General features: G+C 44.2%; 1 protein-coding gene across 1 annotated transcript in view; it reads right to left on the bottom strand.

Moving 5' to 3' along the window:
• DGKB (diacylglycerol kinase beta) overlaps positions 1-20,534 on the bottom strand; it is a 492,141-nt gene extending 471,607 nt beyond the window's left edge. The window contains exon 1 of the mRNA XM_075922292.2: positions 19,550-20,534. The gene's annotated coding sequence lies outside the window, so the exon portion shown is untranslated. The remainder of the gene's footprint in view (positions 1-19,549) is intronic.
• Positions 20,535-21,723: the final 1,189 nt, after the last annotated feature.

Below are 21,723 nucleotides of genomic sequence, written 5' to 3'. Positions count from 1 at the left end.
ACATCCATCCCTCTAACAAGCAATGCTGGTATCACCCCATAAAACATACTGGAGAGGCAGAAAAGAAGCTCAATTTGAAATTGAAATCCTTGCCAGAAATGGACAGAAAGCAAGATCAGACTTAGCTAATGAACTGCTCAAGATCAAGAGAGAAGTCAATGCAGACTCTGGTGACATTAACTTCACTTGTCAAGTGACACACAATGAGTAGACACAGAGAGAAGATAGTAACGGTCAAAGTGGTAATAATGTATAGCTAAAAATATGATTGCTATCAGCAGCAATAAGTAATTACTCTGTATTCTAATATAAACATTTATAATCTCAATCTAATCTGAAAAGACAACAAGGGCAAGAGGAGGATGAAACTAGGACAGTGGACAACCTATAGCTTGGAGGCCATATGTGATCCATTGGGGTTCTAAATACGGCCAGCAGGACATTTTCTTTACTATTGCTCACCGACAAGATTGCCAGATCTGGTTTCCATCCATGTAGTTTTTCCTACTGGTATTACTAGAGACACACACACACACACACACACACACACACACACACACACACACACACACACAAATCAAGGCCATGTGAAGTGTGGTTCATGCTGATTGCACAGAACATTGATTGTGAGAGCTGTGCACTCCCTCTGAATTCAAACAAAGCTCTGCTATAGTTCAATCAGCACACCTCACATATTCTAACTATGTAAGTGAAGAAGAACGATCCAGGGAACTACAGACCAGTCAGCCTTATCTCAGGCCCTGGAAAAATCATGGAGGGGATCCTCAAGGAATCCATTTTGAAGCACTTGGAAGAGGGGAAAGTGATCAGGAATAGTCAACATGAATTCACAAAGGGCAAGTCATGCCTGACCAATCTGATTAGCTTCTATGATGAGGTAACTGACTCTGTGGATATGGGAAGGTCATGGGATGTGATATACCTTGACTTTAGCAAAGCTTTTGATATGGTCTCCCACAATATTCTTTCCAGCAAGTTAAGGTAATATGGATTGGCTAAATGTACTGTAAGATGAATAGAAAATTGGCTAGACTGTTGGGTCAAACGGGTAGTGATCAATGGCTCGATGTCAGGATGGTGGTCAGTTTCTAGCAGAGTGCCCCAAGGATCTGTTCCAAGGCCAGTTTTGTTCAACATCTTAACTAATAACCTGGATGAGGGGATGGATTGCACCTTCAGCAAGTTTTCAGATGACACTAAGCTAGGGGGAGAGGTAGATACGCTGGAGGACAGGGATAGGGTCCAGAGTGACCTAGACACATGGCATATTAGGGTGCCTTAGGAGGAACATTGCTAGCAGATCCAAAGAAGTGATTATTCCCCTTTATTCGGCTCTGGTGAGGCCACATCTGGAGTATTATGTCCAGTTCTGGGCCCTCCACTATAGAAAGGATGTGGACGCATTGGAGAAGGTCCAGCAGAGGGTGACCAAAATAATTAGAGGGCTGGAGCACATGACCTATGAGGGATTTGGGTTTGTTTAATCTGCAGAAGAGAAGAGTGAGGGGGGATTTGATAGCAGCCTTCAACTTCCTTAAGGGAGGTTCCAAAGAGGATGAAGAGTAGTGGCGGATGGCAGAACAAGGAGCAATGGTCTCAAGTTACAGTGGGAGAGGTCTCGTTGGATATTAGGAAAAACTATTTCACTAGAAGTGTGGTGAAGCACTGGAACGGGTTACCTAGGGAGGTGATGGAATCTCCATCCCTAGAGGTTCTTAAGTCTTGGCTTGACAAAGCCCTGGCTGGGATGATTTAGTTGTGATTGGTCCTACCTTGGGCATGGGGTTGGACTTGATGACCTCCTGAGCTCTCTTCTAGCTCTATGATCTTATAAGTGCTGTTAGCAAAATTTCCCTATCCCAGCAGACCTGTTGGTTACAACAATGTTATGGCTCACTGAGATGAAGGAGGTCCACTCACATGGCCCACTTGCTAGCCTAGGCTGCTGCTCATTGAACTAGGGACAAGGAAGATGCAAAGAGAGAAAAGAAGAAAATGCTCCACTCTAACAAGAATTAATATCAGTATTGATAGCTGATTTGGTGTACCTCAAATACCAAAGTTAAAGTTTATAATTGACATAGTCTTTCCTTATGCCCAGATTCTGCCATCCTTACTCCTGCTCTGTTGTATCTTGCTCCACAAATATTTCCATTGATTTTTGCCAGTAAGTTACTACTGTGAGTGATTAAACACAACAGAATCTGGTCCTTAATGATGATCTCAAGTATCAAATCCAAGTCATTGGTTGGTGTCTGCACAGTCTAATATGTAGATTAAGACTGTGCGAGGGCCTCATGTTTTAGTCATGAGCACATATGCTGCTGCATGTTGGAGCCCAGCAGAGAAATGAGGACCTTGGAGAGAAGAACCTTGCAAATAGATACAAGGGCTGGGACCAGCTGTGGAGGAGTTTTGGGGGGGGAGGGGGAAGAGGGACTGATGCCAGCTGTAAACTATTAAGGAAGGAACCAGGACCTGCACTCTATGAGTTATTACTGGTAGTTCCCAGATGAGCTAAGTGAACAGAGTTGAAGCCTAATTAAATCACCTATCTTGCATCTTGTCTTTATTCCTGAACGTCTTGGACAATAGCATAAATAATACTGAATGGTTGACAGTGGCATACTAATACATTGTTTCTATTGTTAAGTGAAGAATTATATAAATTCACTCTTCTAAACCCTACTCCCACTCAGAGTATCAGGGATAAAAGCAACACTCAACCATTACTATGTATACACTACATACACATATTTATAGGTGTATTTCTATAGCAACAGCACTAAGTACTACAACCACAAACTCATTTCTACTTCACAAAAAACATCTTTCTGCTTCCATTCTGGGCTCCATTTTCCTCCATTTGCTTTTGAAGATGAAATGCTGGCATGTGTCCACTGTACTCGTGCAACACATTCAACCACAAGTCATCATGAGAGAAACAGAACCTAGACCAACAATGGATTCAGAGTCCCTGATGACTCAGGAATAGTGTGTCAGTTTTCATACTTTAACTCACAACACGCTAAAAAGAACCTAAAAATACAGAATTTGATTTTAAAGTGTGGTTTTGGGGGTGAGGTTGCTTGTTTTGTTTGCAGGGAGGTGGTTATTTTATTAATTAAAAGGTCCTATTATAGGAGATCATTTCTGAAGTGGTATTAAATAATGTTTTTTTAAAAAGTCTAGCATCACTTTCTTATTACTGAACATTAAGTTCAATAATTGCATTCTTCTAAAATTCTACAATAAGGCGACATTACTAGTTTTAGGAGCTGGAACTTGAGCCCACTCCACATAAGCACATCCTATCATTTCATACTCATAAGAGTGCTTCACAACATTTTCCACAGACACATAGACTGTTTTTTTGCCTCACATTTCATTTTCACTATAGGAGTTTGTTATTTTATACTTAACTATTTACAAATAGGGCTGTTTATACATTCTGTTTTGGTCTTTGTATCTAAAGAGAGAAGCTAAGAATGATAATCTTGTTCCTTCAAGGCTAGCCATTTTACAAATATTTTGTCTTCGTTTTTTGCCTGTTAAAATGTTCCGTGTAGTTCAGACTATACTGAGTTACACAGTTACCATTGCTGTGCTTCCTTCTCCATCCACCCCCTTCAAAGAAATTACTAAAGGCTGAGGGGCATAAGAAGGTGACTGTAAGTGAATTGTACCTTACAAATATTGTATACAATTGAAATCCTGTAGGAGAAATATAAATGACATTGTCTAGTTTTAATATTTATCATATAAGAAGATGAGTGGTTTATAAAAGAATTATTCTCTATACAGTAAAACTCCATTAGTCCGGCATCCAATGCTCCAGGACTCCTGATGGTCCGGCACCATCAGGAACCCGGAAGTGCTGGGGCAGCCGGACAGGCTTCCCCCATTCAGCTGCTGCTGAAATTGACCAGCAGCTGAATCGGGGAAGCCGGGAGCAGAGCAACTTGGGTGCTGCCGGGTTGGTCTCGTAGCGCTGCCCCTCGGGGCTGTGGGACCAACCCGGCAGGACCCCACCTGCTCTGCCCCAGGGGTCCCCGAATCAGCCGCTGCTGAAACAGATCAGCGACCGATTCCAGGAAGCCCGGGGCAGAGCCCGGGGCAGAGTTGGGATTCAGCCGCTGCTGAAACTGACCAGCAGTGTCAGTTTCACCAGCAGGCTGAATCCAGACGCCTGGGGCAGAGCAGCTGGGGTGCTGCAGGGCTGGTCCCGTAGCGCCACCCCTCGGCGCTGCAGGACCAACCCGGCAGGACGCCAGCTGCTCTGCCCCAGGGGTCCCCAAGTCAGCCGCTGCTGAAACAGATCAGCGGCTGATTCCAGGAAGCCCGGGGCAGAGCAGCTCTGCCCCGGGCTTCCTGGAATCAGCCGCTGATCTGTTTCAGCAGCGGCTGAATCGGGGACCCCTGGGGCAGAGCAGCTGGGGTCCTGCCGGGTTGGTCCTGCAGCGCCGAGGGGCAGCGCTATGGGACAAACCGGGCAGTACCCCAGCTGCTCTGTCCCAGGTGTCCCCAAGAGCAGCTGGAGTGCTGCTGGGTTGGTGCCGTAGCGCCACCCCTCAGCGCTGCGGGACCAACCCGGCAGCACCCTAGCTGCTCTATTGCAGGCATCCCCGATTCAGCTGCTGCTGAAAGTGACCAGCAGCAGCTGAATCAGGGACGCCTGGGGCAGAGCCGGACTATCGTAAGGGGGGGCTATGAGGGGTCTGGGGTGGCATCGCCTCCCACCCCACTCCAGACTCCTCATAGCCCCCCCTTCTGATAGTCCGGCATATCTGATAATCTGGCACCCCCTGGGTCCTAAAGGTGCCGGATTATCGGAAGTTTACTGTAGTTTTTTCCTGACCATATCCATAGTTTTCTAACACTATAGAAGTTTTCAAATGAAATGATTTTTGGAAAGCCATGTGGGTGGTTTATTTGCTCATCAATGTTCATAGAATTGGAATGCATAGCTCCCTTACAAAATTATTTAGCCATGTAAACCCCTTTTCCACCAATGGGAGAATAAACTCTCTTCTGTGCATTTATCATAATTAAAAGAGGGGTTTGGTCTGCTTCATAAAATGATTTGTTATGACTCAAGATTCCAGTTTCTTTCATGGCATAGGGGAATATACAGAATCGATTTCTACTCTAATAAAAAAATAAACACAGCACAATAGAGCTCTCTCTTTCATTCTTTGTAGTTTAGCAAAAAGGAGATCTCGGCAAAGAAACAGCAAGTTATTTATTTTATTAATATTACCACCTGTCCTCAAGTTGTGCACAAACATTATAGCTCTCCGATATTTACTTGTTATTTGAAACAATTGCCAAATAACTGATGCATAAGTCTTGGCTATGCACGAACTGGATAGTACACAAAATATAGGCTGCATTGAACACATAGGTCAAACACTATGTTTCTTCTGCCTGGCTGGGTGAGAGTACTTTTGTATTTTTGTGAATATTCTCCAAAATTCACTTAAAGTGTGCTGTTTCTGTAAATATTGCTAAAAGTAAATTTGTCGGCTGTAATGTTTCTGGAAGGCAAACACAAAAGGAACAAAAACACACAATGTGAATTTGCTTACAAAGTACAAATGAATATTCATGGGACATTTTTTGGTGAACCTGACTAACTATAAAAATCAGTGATGTAAAGGTTTAACTGGATAACTGGGGGGGGGGGAGCTAGAACAGCTCCCTGCCTGCCACAGGCAGGGGGGGCTGGCTATGGACAGGGGGCTGCTCCGGCACAGCTCTTGCCTGTAGCAGGCCCAGGTGCCAAATTCAAAATAAGCTATTCTGACTTAAGCTACGCAATTAACTATCTTGACTTAAGAAACTATGCAATTTCAAGTTTAGCCCTGCTGTGTAGACATATCCAAATAGACTGGAATGCAGCCCAGGGGCATGAGCATGGTACGCAGGATAAGATGCTATAGATTATGAATGAACAGACACATTGAGGTGTCTGGTTGCATTTCATGAAAAACTGTTAGGGGCAAGACTCTCTGTGACCTCTGAAGAGCAGCCTAGAAACATCACTGCATTTCCCTTCCCTCAAATATTCCAGGAGCTGGATTGAATAGCCCTTCCACACAAGACCAAGGGAGGGTACAAATTACTGCCTTCTGTTTTTTGAAGACCTTGGATGGGGAAGACTGATGTGCTTTTGTAAACAATCTGACTTTCTCTCCTCCCGATGTTATCATGCCACCTGTTCAAGATTAAAGGAACTGAAAGCTCAGGAAAATAATTTATTTGTGAAGTAGCAGTCAATGTGTCAAGAATGATATAGTCTGTTTATTCTAGGCATGGGAGTTATGGGGAGAGGACAAAGGAAGATACAGGAAAGTGATTCAAAGGAGGGGACAGTACAGGTTTTTACTACCCTCAGCTAGCACTCAACCTATCCACCTCCATGCTCTACTCCTGCAGAAAAGTCTCTTCTTTTACTTAACAGATACTATGGAGCACACTATAGGCAGTATGATGGATAGGAGGAGTGCTACCCTTTTCTGAACATCCCAGCATTCAGTAACCAAAGGGTTAAACCCAAGTAGCTAGAAAATGTTGGCAGAGAGCCCAGAGAACCAATGAGAAGAAAGTATTGAAATTTGAACTGAAAGGGGTACCTGCCTGCAGTTTCTTTGTGTGAGTTTAAGCCAGGAGCTGGAGGAACCAGATGAATTGATCCAGGTAGGACTATCATACCTACAAAGCATACTAGGCATGAAAATGGACTGGAGCTTGAGGCACAGATATGTTAGTATATAGGGAATGTCTATTTAGGCACAATCAGGTTATTTTCTTTGTTTTGCTGTTTGGTTAAACTTCTCGTACTAAATACATGTGCACCTCCCGTCCCCCCCACCTCCATGCTGTAACTTTAAACTGTTTTCTGGGGATGGAATTCTCTGTGTTTAATTTGTTCTTTTCTCAGTTGCTTTAAAACACCTAGCAACCAAATATGCTTTAGCAAGTGTATCTTTTTGTTTTGTTAATAAAATGACCTTTAAAGCTATGATTTGATTCTTGAGTACTGGAGGATAATAGGAAGTCTGTGTATGCATGCCTAAGACTGAGAGGTCAGCTATCAGATTATAGTTTGTTTCCTTACCCCTCCCCTCCAAGATCTCTTGTAGTCAAAGAGCTTGGGGTAACCCTCTGGAAAGAGTTCCAAGTGCTTTCTTCCTGGATTCAAGAAGGGGGTTTTCAATTAATGGTGGCAGCTTCTCCCCCAAAGTCAGAAATCTATGACCATGAGGAGCTTTTAAGCAGAAGCCTATAGTGGCAAGGTATTTTTAAAACCTCTTTCGGACCCCATCTTCTGCTCTCAGAGTTGTCAGAGTGGAGCAACAGCCTTGACAGGCACTGATAATAATGGGGGAGATTACTTTCACTGCAGTAAGCAAAGTGTGCCACCAACACCTGAAATGTCCTAATGCACATCCATCACTATTCTGTGTTTTCTCCATTACATCCTGCACGTTGCCCCAAGTCACTACTCTTCTTAGCAGAAGCCAATTACAGATGGATCACAGCTCCTATCCTGGTAGATTTACCAACTCCAAATTGATTTCGCACTGACCATTAGCGGTCTGGTGTTACTGCTTCCACACAATAACCACCCACTTCACAAACTGTCAGAGCAGTTTTAGAGTTGCTGTGCTTCACTAAAGTGGTGGAAAGCTCTGTCTAAGTTCCTGGAAAGTGGCCTTCCACATTTAAAAGTCCACTGCCACAACCTATAACTGCATAATGATGCAATGCCACCAGCCAACGCTGGTTTCCCAGAACCAGAAATGGCACTCCATCCTGTTCAGCTGCTGTGACACTACCAACAGCAACCAGGAATTGTTTCTTGCAGCAGGGTTGCTTGAAGGATATTGCAATGCTCTGTGCTGAAGCTCCTGTCTCAGCTCTGAAAATACTGTAGTATAAGACAATAGGTATTTGTAATACCCACAATAAGAGTGCACAGCTAAGCAGGATCCATTCATCTCAGGCTATAGCGTATAAAAGGCTAAGCCAGGTGTTTGAGAAGAGGCACAAAAAAGTATGGGTTGTTTTCCCTTGATATTAGGGTAGCGAGGAAGGAAATTAACTGAATCATGGGGGGTTGAAATCTTCTTTCCCCAAGCCAGAAAAAAACGGCAGCCATGTTAATGCAAATGCCGCAGGGGATATTTAAATCCCCCGCGGATTTGCCTATTCCAACGTGCTACATTAGCATCCCTTTTCCGGAAAGGGGTGCCAATGTAGACACAGCCTGAGTGTTTTATAACTTATAACTTTTTCCATACCATCATTTTATAGATCTCTAGCATATCCCCCTCAAGTCTCCTCTTTTCTAAGATGAAAAGTCCAAGTCTTTTTTATCTCTCTGCCTATGGGACCTGTTCCAAACCCCTAATCATTTTTGTTGCCCTTTTCTGAACCTTTTGCAATGCCAGTATTTTTTTTATTTTTATTTTTTTTGAGATGAGGTGACCACATTTTGAGATGTGGGCATACCATGGTTTTATATAGAGACAATAATATTTTCTGTATTATTCTCTATCCCCTTTTTAATGACTCTTAATGTTCTATTTGCTTTTTTCAGTGCCGCTGCATACTGAGTGGATGTTTTCAGAGAACTATATACAAGGACTTCAAGATCTCTCTCGAGTAGTTGTAGCCAAGTAAGTCCCCATCATATTGTACGTATAGTTGGGATTATTTCTTCCAGTGTGCATTACTTTCCATTTATCAACATTAAATTTCATTTGGCATTTTTGTTGCCCAGTCACTTAGTTTGGCGAGATCTTTGTGAAGCTATTTACATTCTGCTTTGGTCTTAACTATCTTGAGCAGTTTGGAATCACCATCAAATTTTGCCACCTCATTCTTTACCCCTTTATCTAGATCATTTATAAACAAGTTGAAGAAGATGGGTTGCAGGACAGACCCTTGGGGGACCCCAAAAGTTCTCTCTCTCTCCACTCGGAAAACTTTCTATTTATTCCTACCCTTTATTTCCTGTCTTTTAACCAGTTAAAACGTTTCTATAGAACAATCCTGCCAGTAACTCTTATTTGATCAAATATCTGCGGAAAGTGAACACAAGAAGGATACACATACAGTCAAAGTGATTTTTTAGGTGGTTTGTGCAGCATTCATCTATTTAAAAATATCCTAATATCAGATATTAAAAACAATTATGGGTCTCTGCAATTTTGTACTAGTTAACTTAAAAAAAAAAAACTTATATCACATTTACTACTTTATCTTCCTTTACATTTTTTTCAAATTCCTTAACCCCTGTAATTAATTATAAAACAGCTTCAAAAAAGATTAGTTTAAGTTATAAATGTTAATAATTACAGTATATGATGATGGTTTGATGATATGCAGCCTCTAATCAACAATAAAAATTAAACTCATCAGAAAAATGTTTAATGGCCATTTAAATTACTTTAAACTTGATTTTGGGAGTTAGCGCATTGAAATCTGTTCTGAGGATATCAAGAAAAAACATCTGTGCATAAGGAATGATACCTTGTGATTCCTTGCCAATATATGTAACAAATGCCATGTTGTCCATCATGACCTTTGTGTGGTTGTCCTTGATCAATTAAAGGAAAAATCAGCACACACCTTTTGGACCTGCTGAGAGCTCCAGCAACTTGATATAGAGACATGCCTCTGGCAGGGACCATTTTCCCCAAATAGGCTGGGAAGTACATTTTAGTGGCTGAACTCTGAGGAGTGCATTGATGGTCAGAAGAGGGATGGGTAAGACAGAGAGCAGGATCTCCATGTTCATTGGGTCATTTCACCAGTTCAAGGATTACTAGAATACAGTGGGCACCACCAACAGGATCTTGTTTACATTGCCTTTATTTAGTCTGAATAAACAGCCAAACTATACTTGGAGGCAACTCATGCACAGTCTGCCATGAGCAATGAGCTTATTATTGGCTTAATTCTTCTCTAGACATCTATCAGCAATGAATGACTGGTGCCAGCAGCTAAAACTCTTACAGGGATTGTGCTTCTCCCTGAGGCTGCAAATACATTGCAAGTGTCAAAAATTCTCATAAGGGTAGCCGTGTTAGTCTGTAACTTTAAAAACATTGAGCAGTCCTGTGACACCTAAGAGGCCAATAAAAATAAGCTCATGATACTATATATAAATTGTTAGTCTCTAAGGTGCCACAGGACTACTAGTTTTTATTGCAAATGTCAGTCCATTAACGAGATGGAATCCATCTCTAGCCTACCGCATCTGAGAAGGAACTGAGGGTACGTCTACACTACAACGTTAATTCAAACTAACTTAGTTCGAATTAGCTTAGTTCGAATTAACTAACGGATCCAGACTACAAAACTAGTTCGAATTAGCATTTTGTTAATTCGAACTAGCATGTCCACATTGAGTGGACCCTGAACCGGGCTTAAGGATGGCCGGAAGCAGTGCCGGCAGGGCATCAGAGGAGGACTTAGAGCGTGGAGATGCTGTCTCAGGCTAGCCGAGGGCTGTGCTTAAAGGGACCCGACCCCCACCCTGGATAGACAGTTCTCAGGGGTGCCCCGCTTGCAAAGCAGCCCTGGTTTGGAGTGCCCGGAGTGCCCACACTCGGCACATCACAGCACTCGGACATCAGCCCGGCTGCACTTGCTGCAGGCTGCCATCTGGAGAGAGGGGGCAATCGGGGGGCTGCAGGAGAGCTTCCACCCTGAGGAGCCTGCAGAGCCAGCCCAGTCCTCCCCATCGGGGGCTCGTACCCCATTCCACCCTCACCTCCTTTCACTTACCCTTCCCTAGCCCCCCTTCCTGATGTACAAAATAAAGGACACGTGTGTTCAAAAATAGAAACTCTCTTTACTGAACAAAACTGGGGGAAACTGGGAAAAGGAGGTGGGAGAGGGGAAGAGAGAGGCTGGGAGAGGGGAGGGGGAAAACTGGGAGGAGGGAGCTGAAAGGGGGAAGCAAGGGAAAGGAGGGGGTGGGGAAACTCAAGGATCAGGGGTGAGGGTCTCGCCGGGCCAACCGCCTCCCAGCACGGTGAGGGAAGGGGCCCTCGGCGTCCCCGGGGGATGGGGTGGAGGGTGCAGAGGTTGAGGTGGGGGGTGTGGACATTGAGGAAGAAGGTGAGCAAGCAGGTAAGCACATGCAAAAACCTTACTTATTTGAGTAGTCCCTTAGTGTTCAATGTGGTTACTCACATGCGTATATGACCACAGGATTGAGGCCTTTGCAAGTTATGTGATACCCCAAACCACTGGTATAATGCAAACGCAAGCAGCAGCAAGTGTTCAACTAGAGGTAGACACTAACCAATCTGAATCCCCACATTCTATGCCTCTTGACTCTGTTTTCCAGGGATGCCTCCTCATAACGGATCTAAAGATATAAATTATTTTGAATCGTAGACCCCTTCCAATCAGGATTCTGATCTACAATGAGAACCTTAATCTACTACCACTTGACTGGAACTGGGAAGAAGAAATTTTTCAAAGCCAGTTCTGAGCAAGAAGAAAAGTTGTGGAGACTCTTGCCATTTCACAAGGCAACTCCTGAACACCTAAAAGCGCATGCATCTGTGGTAGAGGGAAATTGACCTGCATTAGTCAATTTCTTTTGGTATTAAATGATTTAAGTATTACAGGTTATGATCTGATCAGGATTGCACAGTCCTAAATTTCCTTCACATCTAGTACTCTGTATAAATGACCATTGCAATGGAATGGTCCATCAACTTCACATAGGACAAATAATGGAAATGAAGCAGTTTTTCATGGTAGGCAGCCCACAACGTGTGATGCAGACAGCATGATGTGTACTTTGGGGAAACTGCTGTGGACACATGCACCTGTTTTCCCCTTTCCTCCTTATGTTGCGGTAGTCCCTCTTTAACAGATAGACTGCAAACTCCTTTCTCATATTCGTTAACAGTTCATCACATATGCAGTCCCATTGAAGAGAGTAGTCAAACTCAGTGTTTTCAAGCAAAATGCAGGACAATGTAGCACTTTAAAGACTAACAAGATGGTTTATTAGATGATGAGCTTTCGTGGGCCAGACCCACTTCCTCAGATCAAATAGTGGAAGAAAGTAGTCACAACCATATATACCAAAGGATACAATTAAAAAAATGAATATGAAAAGGACAAATCACATTGCAGAACAGAAGGGGGATGCGGGGGGGGAGGGGGGGAAGGGGGAGGAAGGAAGGTAAGTGTCTGTGAATTGATGATATTAAAGGTAGGGAGAGTGGGATGTTTGTGAGTTAATGGTATTACAGGTGATAATTGGGGAAACTGTCTTGGTAATGGGTGAGATGGACTTAGTTCAAATTCTTGTTAAGTCCATCTCACCCATTACCAAGACAGTTTCCCCAATTATCACCTGTAATACCATTAACTCACAAACATCCCACTCTCCCTACCTTTAATATCATCAATTCACAGACACTTACCTTCCTTCCTCCCCCTCCCCCCCCATCCCCCTTCTGTTCTGCAATGTGATTTGTCCTTTTCATATTTGTTCATTTTTTTTAATTGTATCCTTTGGTATATATGGTTGTAACTACTTTCTTCCACTATTTGATCTGAGGAAGTGGGTCTGGCCCACGAAAGCTCATCATCTAATAAACCATCTTGTTAGTCTTTAAAGTGCTACATTGTCCTGCATTTTGCTTCAACTACCCCAGACTAACACAGCTACATTTCTATCAGTGTTTTCAGTGAGACCAGCATTATAGCCAGTGGGTCTACTCATATCCACCAGTCACTCATGAATCATATATCATAAAACTAATCCACTAATCTCAAGAACATTTCCCTTTCTATTTCATGAAGATTGCATAACTGTGCAATCCAATGTTTTAGTACATATACAGCACTTTCAGTCTCAGTCTGACTATAATAGCCGACAAGACAAGCTTACAGTAGAACTTCAGAGTTACGAATTGATCAATCTCAACCAAACACCTCATTTGGAACCAAAAGTAAACAATCAAGCAGTAACATAGATAGGGTGACCATATGTCCCTGCTTGGCCAGTACAATCTCTCTCTCTCTCTTTTTTTTTTTTTTTTTTTTTTTAAAGTCCTATCCCAGCTACCCTGAATTTGGTTTTTTTTTTTGTTGTTTTTGAGGGCGGGGGTTTGCAAAACTAGGCATTTGTCCCAGTAGCTCTTGCCAACTGATCATCAGCTGGCAAGAGCAAATGGAACAAATTGGGCATTTTGCCAAAAGAGTGGCAAGTGATCCTTAATAGGGTATGGAAGAATGTGTAGGGGCAGTAGAAGCTGAGCATCAGTGCTAACGCTGGGTGGGAGGGAGTGCTTAGGGAGAGGAGCTTGAGTCAGGCGAGTGAGTAACTGTGGGGCTCAAGAAAAGGGGGATTCAAGCCAGCCCCATGAAGGCCACAGTGAGACTAGGGCCAGCTCCATATGGTGACCTCTTTTCCCTCTGGGAAAATATGGTCACCCTACAAATAGATAAAAAAGAGCAAATATAGTACAGTGCTTTGTGAAAAATAAACTAGTAAAGAAATAAAGGGAAACCAGTATTTTATTTCTGCATAGTAAAGTTTCAAAGCTTTATTAAGTCAATTTTCAGTTGCAATATTTTGAAAGAACAATCAATCTTTTGTTAAGAGTTAGGAACAGCCTCTATTTCTGGGATGTTCATAACAGGTTCTCCTGTTATTTTAGAGAGTATATACAAAGTCATTACTTTTTGGTACAGCAGTAGGAGAAAGTGATTAAGATTGGAGTTTCCAGAAACTCAAATTCCTATCAAGAGAAGGCTTAAACTCTTTTGTGCCAAAGTACATCAGGTTTTTTTTTCTCCTTTCATATCTAATTTATAGTCTTATTTTGCCAAAAATAGTCAGGTGCAATAAAACATAGGTCACCAAAATCTCCTAACAAATTTTCATGACAACTTACCTATGTTCATACAGCCTCTACAGAACTTTCGATAAAAAAAGAAAAATTTTACTAGAGGCAGTCCCCGACTTATGTCGGATCCGCAGTTACGAACGGGGCTGCCCCAGAGTACACGGACTGCGGGACCTCGCGGTCCTGCCGCCCGTGTACTCTGGGGCTTTCTCTGCGTCTCCCTGGTCTGCAGACCAGGAAGACGCAGAGCAAAGCGCGGGGGGGCTCGGGCAGCGAGGCAGCCCAGGCGCGCCTGGACTGCTCCGCTACCGGCTTTCCCGCAGCTTTGCAAAGCCACAGGGGGGCTCGGGCAGCGAGGCAGCCCAGGCGCGCCTGGACTGCTCCGCTACCGGCTTCCCCGCAGCTTTGCAAAGCCACAGGGGGGCTCGGGCAGCGAGGCAGCCCAGGCGCCCTGGACTGCTCCGCTGCCGGCTTCCCCGCAGCTTTGCAAAGCCACAGGGTGGCTCGGGCAGCGAGGCAGCCCAGGCGCCCTGGACTGCTCCGCTGCCGGCTTCCCCGCGGCTTTGCAAAGCCGCGGGGGAAGCCGGCAGCAGGACAGCCCAGATGCCCCGCGGCTGGCGTCCTCAGAGGCTTTGCTCCCCGTCTCCCTGGTCTGCTGGACTCCAGCAGACCAGGGAGACTGGGAGCAAAGCCATGGAGGACCCAGGCGGCGGGACCGCGGTGCGTCTCGGTCCGCCGCCCGTGTCTTCCTGGTCTGCTGGGGTGGGAGGGGCGCAGCTAGTACGCCCCCCGCCCCCTCCAGCAGACTAGGCTTTTCTCCAGACACCTGTGGCAGAGCAGCTGGGGTGCTGCCGGTTGGTCCCGCAGCGCCGCTCTGGGCACTACTGGTCCAACCCAGCAGCACCCCAGCTGCTCTGGTCCTGATTCAGCTGCTGCTGGTCAGTTTCAGCAGCGGCTGAATGAGGATGCCTGGGGCAGAGCAGATGGGGTGCTGCTGGGTTGGTCCAGTAGTGCCGAGGAGCGGCGCAACTGGAGCAACCCAGCAGCACCCCAACTGCTCTGCCCCAGGTGTGCTGATTTAGCCGCTGCTGAAACTGACCAGCGCTGACTACAGGAAGCCCGAGGCAGAGTTGCTCTGCCCCGGGCTTCCTGGAATCAGCTGCTGATCAGTTTCAGCAGCAGCTGACTTGGGGACGCTTGGGGTTCTTAAGTTGATTCTGTATGCAAGTCAGAACTGGCAGTCAGTTTCAGCAGCGGCTGAATCTGGACGCCAGTTCCGACTTACATACAGATTCAACTTAAGAACAAACCTACAGTCCCTATCTTGTACGTAACCCGGGGACTGCCTGTACTAAAAAAAAACCAATAATATTGTCAACTGAAAATCCAAAATCCTCAACGGAAGTTGAAAGAGAAAAAATAGTTTAGGATAGCACAATGGTGTCACAAGTCGTTTGCTTTCATCCCAAACTGCTACAAATGTGTCAGTCATAGCAGTAATTAAAAAACCACAAAGTGCTTGCATTTATTAAAATTTCAAATGTATGTCAAAGTAAAGAAAACACTATCCCTCAGGCCCAGTATTACAAGCGTTACTCAAACAAAGCTTCCATTATCTGAAGGGCAAAGGCAAAAAATAATTCAAAGAAAAAAAAAAAGTTTAGATGGAAAAATCGGTATATTATAAAACAGTAAAGCACGCACACTATATGTATTTCTTTAAAGGAGCAGCAAACCCATCTGGTGGCATTATATTAACATATTCATCTTCAACAAATTATTTATTTTCATCATTGCTTAATTAAAGCATCAGCAATAATGAGAAAAATAGGTAAATTAGACAAACTGGCAATATCAGTTTCAATGCTCATTATATTAATTTTCTGAGTGTTTTTTCTCCTTGAGAGAGAGTACATGAAAAATAACTTTAAAAAGTCACCTTTTAAACTTTTTCACAGCATTACTAATTGGTTTTCCTACTAGAAATCTGTCATCGTATGCTAACCACTGTATAGAAAAATTACTGTGCTGATGTGTATATCAATACAAAAGAATTTTTTGACTGTATGTAGTTAGTTATAACAACCGCACTCCAGGTTATTATATTTATGTATACGCCCACCACCACTGGTGTTCTGGAGCATTGTCACAAATAAATGAAAGTATCCAACCATAAAGAGCTTAGAATTGAAAAGCCAAGTCATCCTATGATTGCGATTTTCCTGCTTAAGTGACTACAATTTTTCTCCTCTGCCTCTCATCTTATATAGTCATTTACTGTTATCTAAAGTAAATATAAAATTCTGACAGGGTAGTGCTTTAGACTACTTTGCACAGGTACAGGACCCTCTGCCTCCCACCCGCTATAAGGCTGAAGAGAATCAGTTTCTCTGCTGCATTTCTTTGTGAAGGGAGGAGATAGTGATTATCCCCACTGAGAATGGGAGAAGAGTTCATCCTTTAGTCGGACAAAGATGGAGTTTGACTCTAAAAGCAAACTGATCTCAAAAGGCCACCAAAAATCTGTGCCTCTGGACTGCCTCACGCACCATGGAGCCATATTTCTATGCTATCCCCAAAATGTTGTCATCCTCCACATTGCTCTTCAGGAGGATGTCTCCTCACAGTGAGGGAACAGGTCTGAATTCCATACTTCCCAGGAACCCTCCCCTTCCCATGAGACTGAAAAGCATACCTCTGAGCAAGACCTGCCCATACAACATCCCTCTCCCTATAGGGCTATGTCTACACTGGCAGCTTCTTGCACAATAACTGTTTTGCAGAAGAGTTCTTGCGCAAAAAGTCTTCCACAAGAGCGTATCTACACTGGCATGTGCTTTTGCGCAAGAGCATCCATGGCATTGTGGACACTTTCTTGCGCAAGAAAGCTCTGCTGGCTATTTTAACCATAGGGGCTTCTTGCGCAAGCAGTTCATGTTGCTTGTCTACACTGCCCTCTTGTGGAAGAGCTCTTGCGCAAGAGGCCTTATTTCTCGTGGGGAGAGGAATAACTCTTCTGGAAGAAGCCCTGTTTTACAACGCTGTACTGTAAATTTACTTGTGCAAGAACGCACGTGCAGTGTATACAGCAGGCAAGTTTTTGCGCAAGAACAGCTGTTCTTGTGCAAGAAGCTGCCAGTGTAGACATAGAATAGATATAGCAGATCAAGGAATGACAATGGGTAGGAAGAATACGTGCATAGATTTCATTATATGTTCTGTGTGATAATTTAATTCTAAAACAGAGAAAATGCCAGAAATAATGCCTACTGAAATCATGTGTGGGGAGAATGTATATTTAACACACCAATGAACTATAAAGATCATGCCAATTCAAAGGAGAAATAAATGTTATGCTAACATTCAAATAAGCTTCCTCTAGTTATTTAAAAATCAAAGAATGTTTATAAGAGGTTTGCACCGGTCTGTGTTTCAAAAGGCAAACTTAAAGACATTTACAGATTCTATAAAGTAGATATACACCAAAAGCTGAAGTCCAATTTGGTCAGCTAACTGATCATATTTAAAGTCTTCAACAGCGTTTGCTTAATGCCACAGGCTTAGCCAGCCTATCTACTTCCTGCTTTGTCCACATCCAAGAGCTGTTTCATAATTCTATTAATTCCTCTGTTAGTAGCCCCAGCAATTGTCAAGAACCATCTCCCTGCATCCCAAAAAAGGCACCACATGGATGATATTTTCCCTCATGTGAGTAGTGGTACAAAAATCCTTGTACATAGTAAAACAGCACAATACACTTTAATCTGCAATAACTTTGCTACTCTCAGATTAAGAGTTTGAACAAAGACAGTTTATCTGTCCATCTAGATATTAAGACGGACCCAACATTATTACACTTCTCTTAACACCTTGGGACCAAGACAGTTCAATAACACTTTATTCTAGGAGCTTATGAAACAGCCTTGGCAAGTAGCATTCCACACATTTCCTTCTCCTAGAAGACAGATGGTTGTTTGCCTGTTAGATGTGAGCAGAATTACTAATTTCAAAAGGGTTAATAAATCCCGGCCCAAAATATTTAGAGGGGCAGAGGACATTTGCCCCACTCTCGACTTTAATTCGCTAATAAAGGATTAGCAATTTTATTATGACATAAGCTTCTCTGAGTTGCAACTCGCATCATCAAATTCATGATGAAGTGAGTTGCAACTCAGAGAAGCTTATGCCATAATAAAATTGTTAGTTTTTAAGGTCCCACTGGACTCCTTGCTGTTTTTGCTAAAACCTGTAATAAAGTGTTGTTTGAAGGCTTTCATTTCTTGAAAGACAGCTGTTATTTTGCTTCTCCCTGTTGTTCTACCTCTACAAATGAACATGGGGCATCCTGTCAAACCTGTGAGAGTTGACATTCAAAAGCAGAATCTATTCCTTAAAAGCTACTGGCATTCTGTACCTCCTATGCTTTTCACATATAATGCAGTATTTCTGAATTGTCATTTCTCCCTCACACACACATGCAAAATTGTCATTTCATCTGCAAAGCATGGGAAGGGAAAGGTTGAGGCATATATTTCATGTAGGTCTAAGACACTCCATGAACCCACAGCACTTCCTAAAATTTTCAGAGACAATAGTGGTTGAGTGGTTTCAGCATTTGAAAAAAAAAAAAAAAAAAAAAAAACACACCAACCCCCTTCAATTATTAAAAAAAAAGACAGGGAGGACAAAAACAGATTATGAAACCTCCACATGATTGAGGCATTCCTTTTAAAAATAAATAAGAGGGAATTTAAATTGTGGTTTCTCATAGCCTAGCTTCTCTGCCTCCCTCTTCATTTGTGGAAATAGTGCTACCTCTTTTCATTCTACTGGCACACCTTTTCTTTTTGCTGACATTTTTACAATGTTGGCTTTTGCAAGCTATACTAACCTGTTAAAATTGTTTTCTGAAAATGACTAAAACTCCTTTCTACCAACACTGAAAAAGGTCATTGGTTTTCCTCTATAAAACAGTCTCCATGTGAATTCAGAATATTCATGAAGTTATAATGTTCCGAGGAAATCCCTAATCCGCTTCAAAAACAGCACACTTATAAGAAACATAATGTGAACATTGCTGACTTAAAAAAAAAAAGCGCCACACTTCTTTAATATAACAAAATGAATCAAATCACAACTGCACTATGCAAAACATGTGAATGAACTGTAAAATAAGTTGTCCTCAGACATCGGAAAGTTAGGCAAATACAATATTGCAATATGTGTTAATTCGTTCTTGGAAAGCCATTTAGACAAATAAACAGCCACCTAACAAAGTTTCAGGAAATGGGCCCTTGCCTTTCAAGTTTCCAATTGCATGTTTTGTTTCTTCCACTAACTACACTGTCACTCACCCAGAATGCTTAAGAGACCTAATATAGTGAATCGAACAATTGATGAAAACATGGCATTTACTGTTGCATGAACAGAACGATATAGGTCAGCGAGACAAATGGACCTGACATTAAGTAGGAACTGACTGAAGATTAATGAATCATGAAACATCCACCCAATGCACTCATGGCTGCTATAACTTTTTCCCTAACCCCTCCCCCGTACATACGCACATATTCCCCCTCAGCTTTCAAGACTGCAATCAATCAATCGAAGCACCCGGCGCTTTGCTAACTTACTGCAGTGCGATGCAGACCGAGCAAACGTGCATCTCTGGAGCGAGACAGGGATTAGCACACCCGAGAGTAGCGGCAGCATCTGGTCCTCTCTCCGGCTCGTTGCAAATGCTCAGCCTCTGCCACCCCTGTCGCAAGCTGCTGCTGCAGCAGAGCCCCTACCCTTGCCCCCCACCGTGGCAGCACAACCCCGGCCTCCGGAACAACTGCTCACAGCAGCTGCTCTCCCAGCCCCGACAGACGACGGCCAGGGCTCTCTAGTTACACGCGCACCTTCCCTGCGCTGCTCTGGTCCCAGGCGCTTACAAACGCTGCCGCGTGCTGTATGCGGGCTTTGTACCAGCCCAGCCCCCACCCCCTTTGGGTGGGGGGAGGGTCTCACACAGCCGCTCCCAATAAAGCGCGGGGAAGGCTCAGCGCCCGCCAGACACCCGCGGAGCGGCGGTACCTGTTGGCCCGCGGCTTTTCCCCTCCCGCGCCGCCTCGGTCCCGGGGTCGTGGCTGCGGCAGGCGCCCGGGTGCGCGAGCCCTGCTGGCTCTGCTCACGAGGAGCTGCGGGAAGGACTCGGCGCAACGCTGCTGCTGTTGCTATTGAGGAGGCGGCAGCGGCTCGGCTCAGTTCCCTCCCCACCCCCACCCCCAGGTGAGACGCCGCGGCTGCAGAGGCAGCACTTCCCTAAAGTTCAGCTGCGGGCTCTCTCTTGGCTCCCAGCAGCGGTAAGCAGCCCAATGCCGGCCGCTCCCCGCAGCCTGCCCCTTAGGCGGAGCTCGCGGTGCCCGCCGAGCGGCGGTGCGTGTGTCAGTGCCTCCCGCCGGGCTCTCCCTGCGAACTCATTGGCCAGGGTGTCCGGTCAGCGTGGCGGGGGCCGGCTGGTTGCCTCTTCCAGCGTGTGGCCAGGTGTCGCCCCCTTCCTCTCACGTGGGGGCTGCTCTGGCCACCTGCGGGCAGCCCCCCTGAGCATTTCACCTGGGTCCAGTGCAGAAGGAACAGCCCAAACAGCTCAGCCCCCCTCGCTCTTCCACGGTAGGATCCAGATACCATCACGAGGCTTCCTTACTCCGCCTAATCCACCACTTCCTTGGCCAGGCATCGGTCTTAACGCTTTTTGGGGGTATTTATGGACTCCTAAGGGGCAGCAGCAGGGTTCAGAATTTAGAAGCATGGGCATGCATTCTTGAAAAGCACAGTGGAGCACCTTGCAGAGTGAAAACAAGATAGATCTTCAAGGCCAGACCTCCCCATCATCAGGAGCCGTCCTTCCTTTCTACCCACTTCATCATCTGACAACCTCGGTTTCCCCCTCTGTGAAATAGAAGCTGTATATCAAGTGTCTCGGTGGCTTGTTTATTATTAACACAACTGCCCCCTACCCTTGAAACTAATGCCTGAAATAACAGGAAATAGATAAGGGTGAGATCCCACTCACACTAAAGTTAATAGGAGTCTTTCCACAACGGGAGCTACTCCTGGGTTAAAGGATTTGATCTGAGAAGGTGTTGAGAGACCTTTGAGCAGTGCTAATACCCTGTGTTCCCATTTTAAGCAACTCCCACAACTTATTCAGAACATGAAAGATCAGGCTGCTGTTAAGCAAAGATTTCCAACATATCTGAGACCTCCTACCACTACACACACCCAAAACAGTGTGGGGAAGGAGGGGAATCTCCATGAATTTGGAGACACGTTTTCAGAGGAGTCTCAGGGTACATCCATACTGCAACACTATTTTGAAATAACTAGAGCTATTCCACAATAACTTGGTTCGCAATCTAAACGGGTGTCAAAATACTGTCAAACTAGAAAACTTCTTATTCTGACATTTCATGAGGAATAAGGGAAGTCTGAGGAAGAGTGCTCTGTTTCAAAATAAGTACTGTGTAGACACTCCCTATTTCAAAATAAGCTATTTTGAAAGAAGATACACAATTGATGTAGCTCAATTTGCAAAGCTTACTTTCAGTTCAGCCCTGCAGTGTAGGCGCACCTCTATAGGTCACTAACTTTTGAACTGTAGCAGGTTTTTTTTATACAGATAAAGAGGGGGCAATGAAGCTATATAAACTGACAGCAGGCATTTCCTCTGTCCATGCAACAATTTACCTTAAGTACACTGCTAATCCCTATCATCTCTTCTAGATTTAACACCATTATTCCCCTTTTTAATGCACTATTTCAA

Source organism: Pelodiscus sinensis, chromosome 2, assembly GCF_052426305.1.
Source record: "Pelodiscus sinensis isolate ZL-2025 chromosome 2, ASM5242630v1, whole genome shotgun sequence".
Classification (NCBI taxonomy): domain Eukaryota; kingdom Metazoa; phylum Chordata; order Testudines; family Trionychidae; genus Pelodiscus; species Pelodiscus sinensis.
The sequence above is the reverse complement of the archived record's forward strand: the minus strand, read 5'-3'. Positions and strand labels throughout refer to the sequence as shown.